The following is a 14,721-nucleotide window of genomic DNA, read 5'->3' as shown; positions in this document are numbered from 1 at the left end:
TTGAGTGTCTGACTTGATGTCAGTTCGGGTTGTGCTTGGCTCAGAGTCTGCTTGAGATGCTCTCTCCCTCTCCCTCTGCCTTCCTGCTCATGCTTGCTCACTGTCTCTCCCTCCCTCCCTCCCCCTCTCTCTCTCAAAACAAATAAATAAACAAATCTTAAAAAAAAAGGAAGAAATAAAATTGTCTCTATTTGCAGATGCTCTGATTTTATATACAGAGAATCCTAAAGTCTCAACCAAAAACATTGTTAGAACTAATGAACAAATTCAGTAAAGGTACAAGATATAACATTAACATACAAAATCAGTAGCATTTCTATATACTTACAATGATTTTTCTAATATTAACAATGAATTTTCTGAAAAAATAATAAAGAAATTGATCCCGTTTATAACTTCATCAAAAACAATACTGAGGAATAAGAAATAAATTTAACCAAGGACATAAAAGAGCTCTACTCTGAAAACTATAAGACTGATATAACTATAAACTGATAAATTGAGGAAGACATTAATGAATAATATCCCATGTTCATGGATCAGAAGAATTAACATTGTTAAAATATCAATACTACCAGAAGCCATCTATAGATTCAATGCAATCCTTATCAAAATTCCAATGGCGTTTTTTATGTAAATAGAAAAAAAAACCCACTCCTAAAATATGTATGCAATCACAAAATAGCCCAAGAAATCCTGGGAAAGAACATAGCAGAAGGCACTACACCTCATAATTTCAAGGTACACTATAAAGCTATAGTCATTAAAACAGTATGGCACTGGCATAAAAAAAAACAGGCCAATAAACCAATGGAACAGAATCAAGAGCCCCGAAATAAAGCCAAGAATATATAGTCAACTAGTATTTGACAAGAAAGTCAAGAATACACAACAAAGACAGACTTTTCAGTAAATGCTGCTGGAAAAACTGGACATTTACATGTGAAAGAATAAAACTTGACCTCTATCTTATACCACTAACAAAAATTAATTCAAAATGAAAAAAAAATTAATTCAAAATGGATTAAAGACTTATAACCTAAAATCATGAAATTCTTAGAAGATATAGGAAAAATCCTCATTGGTAGGGGACTTAGTAATGATTTTTTGGGAACCACACCTAAAGTGCAAGCAACATAAGATAAAAACAAGTGGGACTACATCAAACTACAAAGCTTCTGCACAGCAAAAGAAAACCATCAACAAAATGAAAAGAACCTACGGAATGGAAGAAAATATTTATAAGCCATATATCTGATAAGAGGTTAATATCCAAAATACATAAAGAACACCTATAACTCAATAACAAAAACAACCCAATTAGAAAATAGACAAGTGACATGAGTAAACATTTCTTCAAAGAAGACATATGAAAGGCCAATGGGCACATGAAAAGAGGCTCAACATCACTAGTTATTAGGGAAATGCAAATTAAGACCACAATGAGATACTACCTCACAATTGTTGGAATGACTATCATCAAAAAGATAAGAGATAACAAATGCTGGCAAGGATATAGAGAAAAGGGAAACCTCATGCATTGTTCGCGGGACAGTGAATTGGAGCAGCTACATGGAAAATTGTATGGAGAATCCTCAAAAAAATAAAGAGAAGGGAAGGGAGTTCAGGAGGCAAGATGGTGGCAGAGTAGGGGTCCTTGATTGATCCGGTCCCCCCAACTTACCTTGATAACTTTCAAACCATCCTGAACACCTATGATTTCAACCTGAGATATAAAGAGAGAAGAGCTGGAATGCTACAGAGAGAAAAGCTATCTCTTCCACAAGGCAGAAAAGCAAAGAAGAGGAAAGGCAAGGGAGGGGAGCCATGGAAAGTCGCGGCAAGAAAGCAGTGGGGAAGACAAATGGGAACTTTAGAAATCTGGGCCCCAAAGTCTTCCCTGAATGAAAAGTGCTCAGCAGGGAAATAGGGCAGAAATGCAGGACAGCCAGTGAAGCCTCAATATACCCAAAGACACAGTCCGATCTCAGTAAATGGCTGGAGCTCCACAACCCTCTGGGGCATTTGGGGGAAGCCGGTGGGTTACACGGGCCGGCTCCAGAGCTCCCTTTGCCCTAAAGCCCACAAAGGACAGAGATGGCTCTTAGGCCTGCCCCCAGGAGCATCTCAGCCAGGGTGGACTGGACGACTGTGGTTAGTTACTCCCAGGGAGCTCTTGGCTCCAGAGCCGGAGATCTGGCCACCACATTTTTTTTTCTCTTCTTTTCACCTTTCACCTTAGGAGGGTGGAGTGGGCTCTAGAGAACAGAGGCCTCACAGGATAAACAGCTCAGACTGAGCCCAGCACCTGGCGAGGGACAGGACATCTCCACCCAGGCACAGACACTCCTGAGAATCACCACAGCAGGCCCCTCCCCAGAAGAACTGCTGGAAGAACAGGGGAAGAGCAAGTTTACTGAACAAGCAGCACTGGAAAACTCCAGGACCGAGGAAAAATAGCATATAGAACTAGACTTTTTTTTCCCATTATGATTCGTTATTTCAGGTTAAAAATTTGCAATATTTTTTCTCTTTTCCTGCCTTAACTACAATATTTTAACAACTCTTTGTTTTTAAGCTTTTTCCCTTTTGACTTTCATATTTCTACAGTTACATGTCTTAGATGTAATATAGAATATTTCTGGGTCATACTGGGTCACAAATCTTTCATTTTTCAATGTATTCAATTTAATTTTGGTAGATACATGAGTTATAGGTTTTTGTTTTTTGTTTTTTTCTGACTCATTTTGTTTTATACTGGTGTAAGTTAGTACCTTCTGACACACAGACCAAAATACAACCAGAACCAAGTGGAATACTCTGTTGGTTCCTTCTATGAGACTATATTCTCTCTTCCTTCCCATTCTGTCCCATTCTTTTATCTTGCTTTTGTGGTTGATGTTGGGTCTTTATGTAAGTGTTGCTGGTTTATATAAATTTGGAATTGAGCATCTTCTAACATACAGAACAAAATACACTCAGAACCAAGAGGATCACCCCGTAGGTCCCCACAGGACCTATTATATTGTCTCTCCAATATTCCCCATCCTTTTTTGTTTGTTTGTTTTTGATTTTTATTCTTATTATTTTGTTTTAAAATTTGTTTTTCACTTTAGTGGTCCTATTATTGCTCTCTTTTACTTTTTTATTTTCTGGTCTATGACATCTTTGGAATTATCTGGGGTGTATTTACTGAGATCATCATTGATATTTTTTACTCTGCTCGCTCATGCAGACTCTGCACTGAATAAAATGACTAGAAGGAAGAATTCACCACAAAAGAAAGAACCAGAAGCAATTCTCTCTGACACAGAATTGTGGAAAATGGATTTAAATACCACATCAGAAATACAATTCAGAAGTACAATTATAAAACTAGTGGTGGCTCTGGAAAAAGACATAAAGGATTCTAGAAACTTACTGCAGAATAGAGATCTAATCAGGCCTAAATAAAAAGAAAATACTTTAACTGAGATACAGTCTAAACTAGATGCTCTAACTGCGAGGTTAATGAGATGGAAGAAAGAATGACAGAGAAGATAAGTTGATGGAAAGGAAGGAAGCTGAGGGAAAAAAAATTAACAGCCCATGAGGAAAGGCTGAGGAAAATAAATGATAGTTTGAGAAGGAATAATATATGTCTAATTGGGATTCCAGAAGAGGCTGGGAGAGAGAGAGAGGACCACAAAGTATATTTGAACAAATTATAGATGAGAACTTCCCTAATCTGGGGGGAAGCAGGCATCCAGATCCAAGAGATAGAGGGGACCACCCAAAAAAAATCAATAAAAACCATTGAACACCTTGACATGTAATAGTGAAACTTGCAAATTTCAAAGATAAAGATAAAATCCATAAAGCAGCGAGAGATAAGAGATTCTTAACTTATATGTGGATAAATATCAGATTAACAGCAGACTCTCCACAGAGACCTGGCAAGACAGAAAGGGCTGGCAGGATATACTCAGGGTCCTAAATGAGAAGAACCTGCAGCCAAGGATACTCTATCCAGCAAGGCTTTCATTCAGAATAGGTAAAGAGCTTCCAAGAGAGGCAGAAACTGAAAGAATATGTGACCACCAAACCAGCTCTGCAAGAAATATTAAGAGGGACCCTGCAAAAGAAAGAGGAAGCCCACGGAAACAATCCACAAAAACAGGGACTGAGTAGGTATTACAATGACACTAAATTCGTATCTTTCAATAGTTATTCTGAACGTGAATGGGCTAAATGATCCCATCAAAAGACACAGGGTTTCAGACTGGATAGCTGTTCCCATCTACCTGCTGTCTACAAGAGACTCCTTTTAGACCTAAAGACACCTACAGCCTGAAAATGAAAGGTTGGAGAACCATTTACCATTCAGTGGTCCTCAAAAGAAAGCACAGCATATATTTAGATTTTTTTTTTAAATTTTTTTATTTATAAATTAATTTTTATTGGTGTTCAATTTACCAACATACAGAATAACACCCAGTGCTCATCCCGTCAAGTGTCCCCCTCCGTGCCCGTCACCCATTCACCCCCACCCCCCGCCCTCCTCCCCTTCCACCACCCCTAGTTCGTTTCCCAGAGTTAGGAGTCTTTATGTTCTGTCTCCCTTTCTGATATTTCCCACACATTTCTTATCCCTTCCCTTATATTCCCCTTCACTATTATTCATATTCCCCAAATGAGTGAGAACATACACTGTTTGTCCTTCTCCGATTGACTTACTTCACTCAGCATAATACCCTCCAGTTCCATCCACGTTGAAGCAAATGGTGGGTATTTGTTGTTTCTAATGGCTGAGTAATATTCCATTGTATACATAAACCACATCTTCTTTATCCATTCATCTTTCGATGGACACCGAGGCTCCTTCCACAGTTTGGCTATTGTGGACATGGCTGCTAGAAACATCGGGGTGCAGGTGCCCCGGCGTTTCATTGCATCTGAATCTTCGGGGTAAATCCCTAACAGTGCAATTGCTGGGTCGTAGGGCAGGTCTATTTTTAATTCTTTGAGGAACCTCCACACAGTTTTCCAGAGTGGCTGCACCAGTTCACATTCCCACCAACAGTGTAAGAGGGTTCCCTTTTCTCCACATCCTCTCCAACATTTGTTGTTTCCTGCCTTATTAATTTTCCCCATTCTCACTGGTGTGAGGTGGTATCTCATGGTGGTTTTGATCTGTATTTCCCTGATGGCAAGTGATGCGGAGCATTTCCTCATGTGCATGTTGGCCACGTCTAGGTCTTCCTCTGTGAGATTTCTCTTCATGTCTTTTGCCCATTTCATGATTGGATTGTTTGTTTCTTTGGTGTTGAGTTTAATAAGTTCTTTATAGATTTTGGAAACTAGCCCTTTATCTGATATGTTATTTGCAAATATCTTCTCCCATTCTGTAGGTTGTCTTTGAGTTTTGTTGACTGTATCCAAAGACCCCACCAAAAAGGAGAATTACAGACCAATATCCCTGATGAACATGGATGCAAAAATTCTCAACAAGATACTAGCCAATAGGATCCAACAACACATTAAGAAAATTATTCACCATGACCAAGTAGGATTTATCCCCGGGATGCAAGGCTGGTTCAACACTCGTAAAACAATCAATATGATTCATCATATCAGCAAGAGAAAAACCAAGAACCATATGATCCTCTCATTAGATGCAGAGAAAGCATTTGACAAAATACAGCATCCATTCCTGATCAAAACTCTTCAGAGTGTAGGGATAGAGGGAACTTTCCTCGATATCTTAAAAGCCATCTACGAAAAGCCCACAGCAAATATCATTCTCAATGGGGAAGCACTGGGAGCCTTTCCCCTAAGATCAGGAACCAGACAGGGATGTCCACTCTCACCACTGCTATTCAACATAGTATTGGAAGTCCTAGCCTCAGCAATCAGACAACAAAAAGACATTAAAGGCATTCAAATTGGCAAAGAAGAAGTCAAACTCTCCCTCTTCGCCGATGACATGATACTCTACGTAGAAAACCCAAAAGTCTCCACCCCAAGATTGCTAGAACTCATACAGCAATTTGGTATCGTGGCAGGATACAAAATCAATGCCCAGAAATCAATGGCATTCCTATACACTAACAATGAGACTGAAGAAAGAGAAATTAAGGAGTCAATCCCATTTACAATTGCACCCAAAAGCATAAGATACCTAGGAATAAACCTAACCAAAGAGGTAAAGGATCTATACCCTAAAAACTATAGAACACTTCTGAAAGAAATTGAGGAAGACACAAAGAGATGGAAAAATATTCCATGCTCATGGATTGGCAGAATTAATATTGTGAAAATGTCAATGCTACCCAGGGCAATTTACACGTTCAATGCAATCCCTATCAAAATACCATGGACTTTTTTCAGAGACTTAGAACAAATTATTTTAAGATTTGTGTGGAATCAGAAAAGACCCCGAATAGCCAGGGGAATTTTAAAAAAGAAAACCATAGCTGGGGGCATCACAATGCCAGATTTCAGGTTGTACTACAAAGCTGTGGTCATCAAGACAGTGTGGTATATTTAGATTTTTAAAACAAAGACTTTAGTAAGAGATGAAGAGGGACACTATATCATACTTACAGGGTCTATCCAACAAGAAGACCTAACAATCATGAATATTTATGCCCCTAATGTGGGAGCTGCCAAGTATATTAATCAATTAATAACCAAAGTAAAGACATACTTAATCATTCACTAATAGTAGGAGACTTCAACATGGCACTTTCAGCAAATGACAGATATTCTAAGCACAACATCACCAAAGAAATAAGGACCTTGAATGATACACTGGACTGTATAAATTTCACAGATATATGAACATTTCATCCTAAGGCAAACTGAAGACGCATTCTTCTGAAGTGCACATGGAACTTTCTCCCAGAATAGACCACATACTGGGTCACAAATCAGGTCTCAACTGATGCCAAAAGATTGAGATTGTCCCCTGCATATTTTTGGACGATGCTTTGACACTAGAACTCCTGGCTTCCCAGGGGAATTCTATCAAATGTTTAAAGAAGAAACAATACCTATTCTACTAAAGCTGTTCCAAAGGATAGAAAGGGACGTAATACTTCCAAACTCGTTCTATGAGGCCAGCATCACCCTAATTCCAAAACCAGACAAAACCCCACCAAAAAGGGGAATTATAGACCCATATCCCTGATGAACACAGATGCAGAAATTCTCAACAAGATACTAGCCAATAGAATCCAACAGTACATGAAAAAGATTATTCACCATGAGCAAGTGGGATTGACCCTGGGATGCAAGGCTGGTTTAACACTTGTAAAGCAATCAACGTGACAGATCACATCAACGAGAGAAAAAACAAGAACCATATGATTCCCTCAATAGATGCAGAGAAAACATTTGATATAATACAGCATCCATTTCTGATCAAAACTCTTCAGAGTGTAGGGATGGAGGGAACATTCCTCAACATCTTAAAAGCCATCTACGAAAAGCCCACAGCAAATATCATTCTCAATGGGGAAACACTGGAAGCCTTTCCCCTAAGATCAGGAACATGACAGGGATGTCCACTCTCACCACTGCTATTCAACATAGTCCTAGAAGTCCTAGCTTCAGCAATCAGGCAACAAAAAGAAATAAAAGGCATTCAAATTGGCAAAGAAGAAGTCAAACTCTCCCTCTTTGCCGATGACATGATATTGTCCATAGAAAACCCAAAAGACTCCACCCCAAGATTGCTAGAACTCATACAGCAATTCGGCAGTGTGGCAGGAGACAAAATCAATGCCCACAAGTCAGGGGCATTTCTATATACTAACCACGAGACTGAAGAAAGAGAAATTAAGGACTCAATCCCATTTACAATTGCACCCAAAAGCATAAGATACCTAGGGATAAACCTAACCAAGGAGGTAAAGGATCTATACCCTAAAAACTACAGAACACTTCTGAAAGAAATGGAGGAAGACACAAAGAGATGGAAAACTATTCCATGCTCATGGATTGGAAGAATTAATATTGTGAAAATGTCAATGTTACCCAGGGCAATTTACACATTTAGTGCAATCCCTATCAAAGTACCATGGACGTTCTTCAGAGAGTTGGAACAAATAATCTTAAGATTTGTGTGTAATCAGAAAGGACCCCGAATAGCCAGGAGAATATTAAAAAAGAAAACCAGAGCGGGGGGCATCACAATGCCACATTTCAGGTTGTCCTACAAAGCTGTGGTCATCAAGAAAGTGTGGTCCTGGCACAAAAACAGACACATAGATCAATGGAACAGAATAGAGAATCCAGAGATGGGGCCTCAACTCTATGGTCAACTAATATTCGACAAAGCAGGAAAGACTATCCACTGGAAAAAGGACAGTCTCTTCAATAAATGGTGCTGGGAAAATTGGGCAGCCGTGTGCAGAAGAATGAAACTAGACCACTCTCTTTCACCATACACAAAGATAAACTCAAAATGGATGAAAGATCTAAAGGTGAGACAAGAATCCATCAAAATCCTTGAGGAGAACACAGGCAACACCCTTTTTGAGCTTGGCCACAGAAACTTCTTGCAAGACACATCCATGAAGACAAGGGAAACAGAAGCAAAAATGAACTATTGGGACTTCATCAGGATAAGAAGCTTCTGCACAGCAAAAGAAACAGTCTACAAAACTACAAGACAACCTACAGAATGGGAGAATATATTTGCAAATGACGTATTAGATCAAGGGCTAGTATCCAAGATCTATAAAGAACTTATCAAAGTCAACAGCAAAGAAACAAACAATCCAATCATGAAATGGGCAGAAGACATGAACAGAAGTCTCACAGAGGAAGACATAGACATGGCCAACAAGCACATGAGAACATGCTCCGCATCACTTGCCATCAGGGAAATACAAATCAAAACCACAATGAGATCCCACCTCACACCAGTGAGAATGGGGAAAATTAACAAGGCAGGAAACCACAAATGTTGGAGAGGATGCGGAGAAAAGGGAACCCTCTTACACTGTTGGTGGGAATGTGACCTGGTGCAGCCACTCTGGGAAACTGTGTGGAGGTTCCTCAAAGGGTTAAAAATAGACCTGCCCTACAACTCAGCAATTGCACTGCTGGGGATTTACCCCAAAGATACAGATGCAGTGAAACGCCGGGACACCTGCACCCAATGTTCATAGCAGCAATGTCCACAATAGTCACACTGTGGAAGGAGCCTCAGTGTCCATCGACAGATGATGGATAAAGAAGATGTGGTCTGTGTATACAATGTGATATTCCTCAAACATCAAAATAAGAAATCTTGCCATTTGCAATGATATGGATAGAAACAGAGGTACTATGCTAAGCGAAACAAGTCAGTCAGAGAAAGACAATTATATGATTTCATTTATTTGTGGAATTTAAGAAACAAAACAGAGGAACATAAGGGATTGGAGGGAAAAATAAAAGAAGACAAAATTAGAGAGGGAGACAGACCATACAAGACTGTTAATAATAGGAAACAAACTGAGGGTTGCTGGAGGGGAAGTGGCTTGGGAGATGGGGTAACCGGGTGATGGCATTAAGGAGGGCATGTGATGTGATGAGCACTGGGTGTTACATACAACTGATGAATCACTGAACTCTGCCTCTAAAATTGATAATACACTATATATTCATTAATTTTATTTATTTTTTAAATATTTTATTTATTCATTCATGAGAAAGAGAGAGACAGAGGCAGAGACACAGGCAGAGGGAGAAGCAGGCTCCATGCAGGGAGCCCGACGTGGGACTTGATCCCGGGTCTCCAGGATCACGCCCTGGGCTGAGGGCGGCGCTAAACTGCTGAGCTACCCGGGCTGCCCCATTAATTAAATCTAAATAAATTTTTTTAAAATGTACAAACTTCCAGTTGTAAGTTAAATAAGCACTAGGGATGAGTAGTAGCTAACCCTGCCTTGTGATACATAGCAACGTCGTTAAAGGAGTAAATCCTAAGGTTTCTCATCACAACCTTTTTTAAACATTTTTTATCTATGTGAGAAGATGGAGTTAACTGAACCTAATGCAGGCATCATTTCACAATATATGCAAATCAAACCACCATGCTGTACAGCTTAAACTTATACAGTAGTGTATGTCAATTATTTCTCAGTAAAACTGGAAACAAAAATTCAGATGTTAGTGCTCCACAGCAATTTGTACAATTTAGATTCGAAGTATCCAATGTCAAAGACTTAATTACCAGGCCTAAAACTTCCCATAGATTTTAAGTAAATTACATTCCCCTCTTCGTTATTGTTGCCATACACAGATTTTTCTGCTTTAATGAACCACAGTGCGGGGTTGGGAGCAGGGTGTGTATGTGTGTCTTAACCTTAGAAACAATGTGAAAATACAAAGAGAAAATAGTTTAAAAAATATTTTCCCTCGTTGCCCCCCTCCCCTCGTCCTTTTTCCTCATCTGGCTTTCTTTTTAGGTTAGGGAGCAGCTAGTGCTTATTTGGGCTCTGTTACTTCAGCATTCTTTTTACTTCCCCCGTTTTGTCCTGAAGGAGACCCTGGATGAACCTCCGGCCCTCAAGGCCAGGACCTTGCACTTCAGGCACCTCTGCCTTTCTGCATCTAGAACCCATGCCATAGCCTTCACTGTTCGTCCCTAACAGGGGCATGATCACACTCCTCCGGAATGCGGCCCATGGACACTCAGGCTTTGCCTTACTGTCAACCTCCTTGAAGCCTCGGATGAGCATGTGTATTCTCCATTTCCACTCTGAGGTTTCTTTCTCCATCAGCCAGTCTCCGCCTGCAAGTGCTTCAGCCAAGCACAGCTACAGAGGAGGGGAGGCAAGATGTGGCAACCCACCCAGATGGAGGGGCTGCTGCCCACGAACAGGAACATATTTGGTTCTCATCATCCTTGCTGTTTAGCCATGAAGTGCCCGTGCAAGCTACGTGAGTGACGGGGATGCAAGGCAAATGCAGCAAAGTTTAGCCCATCAGGTCCCTTAGACAGGTCTCCCTGTGCAGAACACGAGTAACAAGATAACACTGAAGACTACAGCTGTTCTCTGTGTCACCTTGCCGTACCGCACAGCTGCTCACCAGGGCATGACATGCCGGGGTTTAAGTCTGGTCGCATTTTCTTGGGACTCAGTGAAGCCAACCTCTTTCCTTTGGTGAAACCTGATCATTCTTAATCAGAGATATGCTGAACTTCTCAGTGCTAAAATTTTCCATAAATTCCAGCTTCTGATGGCTTCAGATGTTCCAGTGACTGGCCTCGAGTAAATGGAAAATTCCAATCTGAGCTGGCTCAAGCGTGCCACAGGCACAGGCTCACACATCATGGCCACTAACGGGACCCTCCACATAGGAGCAGTGGGAAAACGCAAACTCCCTTTTTGCCAAAGGGGCAACGGGACAATTTCCTGAGATCAAATCCTCTTTGGATATATGAAAGATTAAATGTGCAGATATATAAAGACTAGATCTAATTACCAAGTTTTAATTACTTGCTCTCCAGTATGGATTTAGGTGTTTGAAAATAGCTACTAACAGCTGCTTTGCCAAGGTCAACCCAGATAGCAAGACGTCAGCACTGACTGGCCCTGGACAAACCTTCTCATGTCACAGGCTAAGGGAAGTGATGTTGGAGCATGGGAAACGAAGCAGTATCTCCTCTCTGTAGCCATACATGAGAGAACAGGATAAGTACTTTCTTCCCTTCCTACCACTCTAAAGAGAAAAGGATGAAAGTAGTAGACTGTGAGCAATTTAAAGAAAAATTAGAAGGTTAAAAGCCCAAAGAAGATGGAAAACACCAGCAGAAGAGACAGGCAAAGAATGTTAATAAATTGGCTTCAGCTCCAAAAATACAAAGAATTTCAAAGGACCCAAAGCATGGACTTACTTTATTTTCATGCCTGGCATAAGTGGAAAAAAAAATCAAATAAACTGGAAATTGGGATCTGAATTCCAGACCCAGTTCTCCTCCTCTCCTTTCTTCAACTAAAAGTATTGGTCTCAGTTCTAAAATGATCCACTAAAGGCAAAATTCTATACAAATTCTCTGCAAGCCTAGGGTGTACGACTCAGAACTCCTATTACTCTAAAATGCTTTTAAAATAATGCAGTTACCAAACAGTCTAGATTTCTCAACAAAAGTTGCATTAGATTTTGCAGATAAGTGTTTGATGATTATTTCCAACTTTTTGGGGAAAGTACTAATACTTGTCCCTTATTTCTGAACCAAAAGAAGTAATAATTAAGTTACAATCCACCATATCTGCATCCTCTTTAATAGGGGAATAAAAAGTGCCAGTTGGTGGAGCACCACGGCAACAAGCTCTGTAATATTATCTCCAGAGGTCGCTGGAGGGCAGTCAGAGCCATCATATTAGAGGACTTCACAGACCCTGCTTTTGGCACCCTTAGCGTAAGAATGAAAACAGCCACTATTCTCAGAGAAGGACAGCAATGGTGACAATTAAGTAGTCATCATTTTAAGTGTCCAAAGAAAATGCTGACCCAGATTCAATAAAACACAAATCAAAATATACTTCAATCATTACTGAATCTTAAATCTAGTACTTGGAAGTTCATAAAAGGTCATTACAACTGAAATACTTGTGCATGGAGAGAAAATGGTGTATGTTTATGTTTTTTTTTTTTTTTTTTTAGATTTAAAAATCGAATTTGGTTTTAAGGAGCTAAAACATCTATTGGTAAAAGGGACGATACAGATTTGCCACAATTTCCTATGCCATATGCTTAGGGTAATGTCTACGGAACTATCACAATACAGTAAGAGGTTCTCACCACATCCATGATAGAAAAGTCCGGGAACTGCAAGCTTGCCATCCCACTCTTCCTGAAGCAGGGCCACGCGGGCCTGCCCACCAGAGACGGCGGAGGAGACCGGCCTGTGCTCCATAGAGAACCAGGCAGGCGTGCGTGCACACTCGCAGTTTTCTGACCTTTAAACTGATCAGAATTCAAAACAGAAGAAGCTGGACAGAGGGAGGCAGAGGGAATGAAAGAAGAAAGGCTCTACGCAACCTGCGTTTTCAGGCCAAATGCAGGATATACTTAGGCAGCACGTGGAGTGTCTTTTAACTGTCTTCCAACTTCTGCCGTCACAGACCATGTTGTCCCGGAGAAAACACGACGTGGAAAACACGCCCTGAGAAGACTCTTGGCTGCTGCGCACTTCCCCACCGTGGCTGTCCAATCACGTCACCAGAAAGGGTCCCAAAATCAAGATGCATTCTTCCTACTAAGCTCATGCTTATGGAAATAGCCAGATAACTGCCACGAGACAATTATGATCTGTAGTTATTATTGTTGGAGATCGTCAGGGACCACAGCTTGATTTTCAAAGCCTAACCGTGGAGAAGCAAGACAAAGACTTGCTGTGACTAGTTAAAATGAACCCACGTGGCACAGACGTCACAAAAGAGAAATCTCAGAGGGGAAAAATATACCCCAGTGGCCTGAAACAGCTCTTCCCAGATAGCAGTTATAAGCTCAAATTGCCTGATCTTTCAGGAATCAGAAGGCTGGATGGGGCCCGAGGCCAGTCAAGTGTCCAGGGCAGAGTGAAGCCTGCAGTCTGCTGCGTGTACCTTTAGGTGTGTCAAGTACACAACTTGCTTCTTTTCGCCCAATGCATCTTTGGCCCAAACTATTAAGATCTTTCCAATTCCTGGAATTACCTTCTAAGATCACTAAAGTAGGACAGTCAATAGCTCTATTTCACCCTGGAGCATGAGGATCACAGTGGTATCTTTTATTTGTAAATAAAGGGGGGTATGTTTTGTAACAAAAAAATAAATAGAAGACTACATTTGAAGGCATAATTTTATCATGTTCACTATTAGGAGAAAGGGAATTGCAATATATCCGTTCTCTTTCTCCTTTGTTGAAATCTAAACAGCACCCTACTGTATGCAAAAGATTCAGTAAAAGATTTGTTTAGTACAGCAAAAGGCTGGTTTTGCTATTATTCCTGAATACACGAAGTTTCTTGCCTAACCTATTTTTCATTTCTATTGCTAATTTGTTGAGCACACCCTTTCCACCCACTTTATAGGAGTTAAATCTCAGCCATAGCTCCCTCCTTATCCTGTTGACACATCCTACTTAAAGACATATGCATATCACATTGCTCTACTCCCTCTCACAAGAACGTAGGGGCAAATTAATCCAAAGCATAAGGCTGACTGTAAATCCAAGGGAGTTTACTGTATACAGCAAACTATATGGATTTACTGTGTGACACATCTATATGTCAGTGATTTGTTTAACCTGACACACATTACTACATTCTGTTAGCCTGCTAGTAATACAAACAACATGTTACAGGTGTCCCCCTTATAAGTCATGGGTAGCTTAAGACTAGATTAGCAATATGCTAGCAACGGCATTTGATAGGATACAAATATTCCTGATACCAAATAATGACAAAAGGACTCACCTCTTCAGAGACTATTTCACTAGAGAATTTCAAAGCACTCACATCAGCATCTCCTTTTCTATAACCAGATGGCAACAAAAACTCAAGTGGTGGATAGTCGGGAAAAGAAAACTTTAGTCTCAGGATTATTAGTGACTTCTAAGAACCCCAACTTTATCCCTAAAGGAAAATATGCCCTGTGCAATGTGAAAAGTAAGTTGTTTTAGAAGAGTTTCATTAGGTGTTAAAACACAGGCATAGTCTCAAGTGGTTAAAAAAACAAAAAACCCAAGAAATTTGTT

The sequence above is a fragment of the Nyctereutes procyonoides genome, unplaced genomic scaffold (assembly GCF_905146905.1).
Source record: "Nyctereutes procyonoides isolate TBG_1078 unplaced genomic scaffold, NYPRO_anot_genome, whole genome shotgun sequence".
Taxonomy (NCBI): Eukaryota; Metazoa; Chordata; class Mammalia; order Carnivora; family Canidae; genus Nyctereutes; species Nyctereutes procyonoides.
This window is presented reverse-complemented; position numbering follows the sequence as displayed.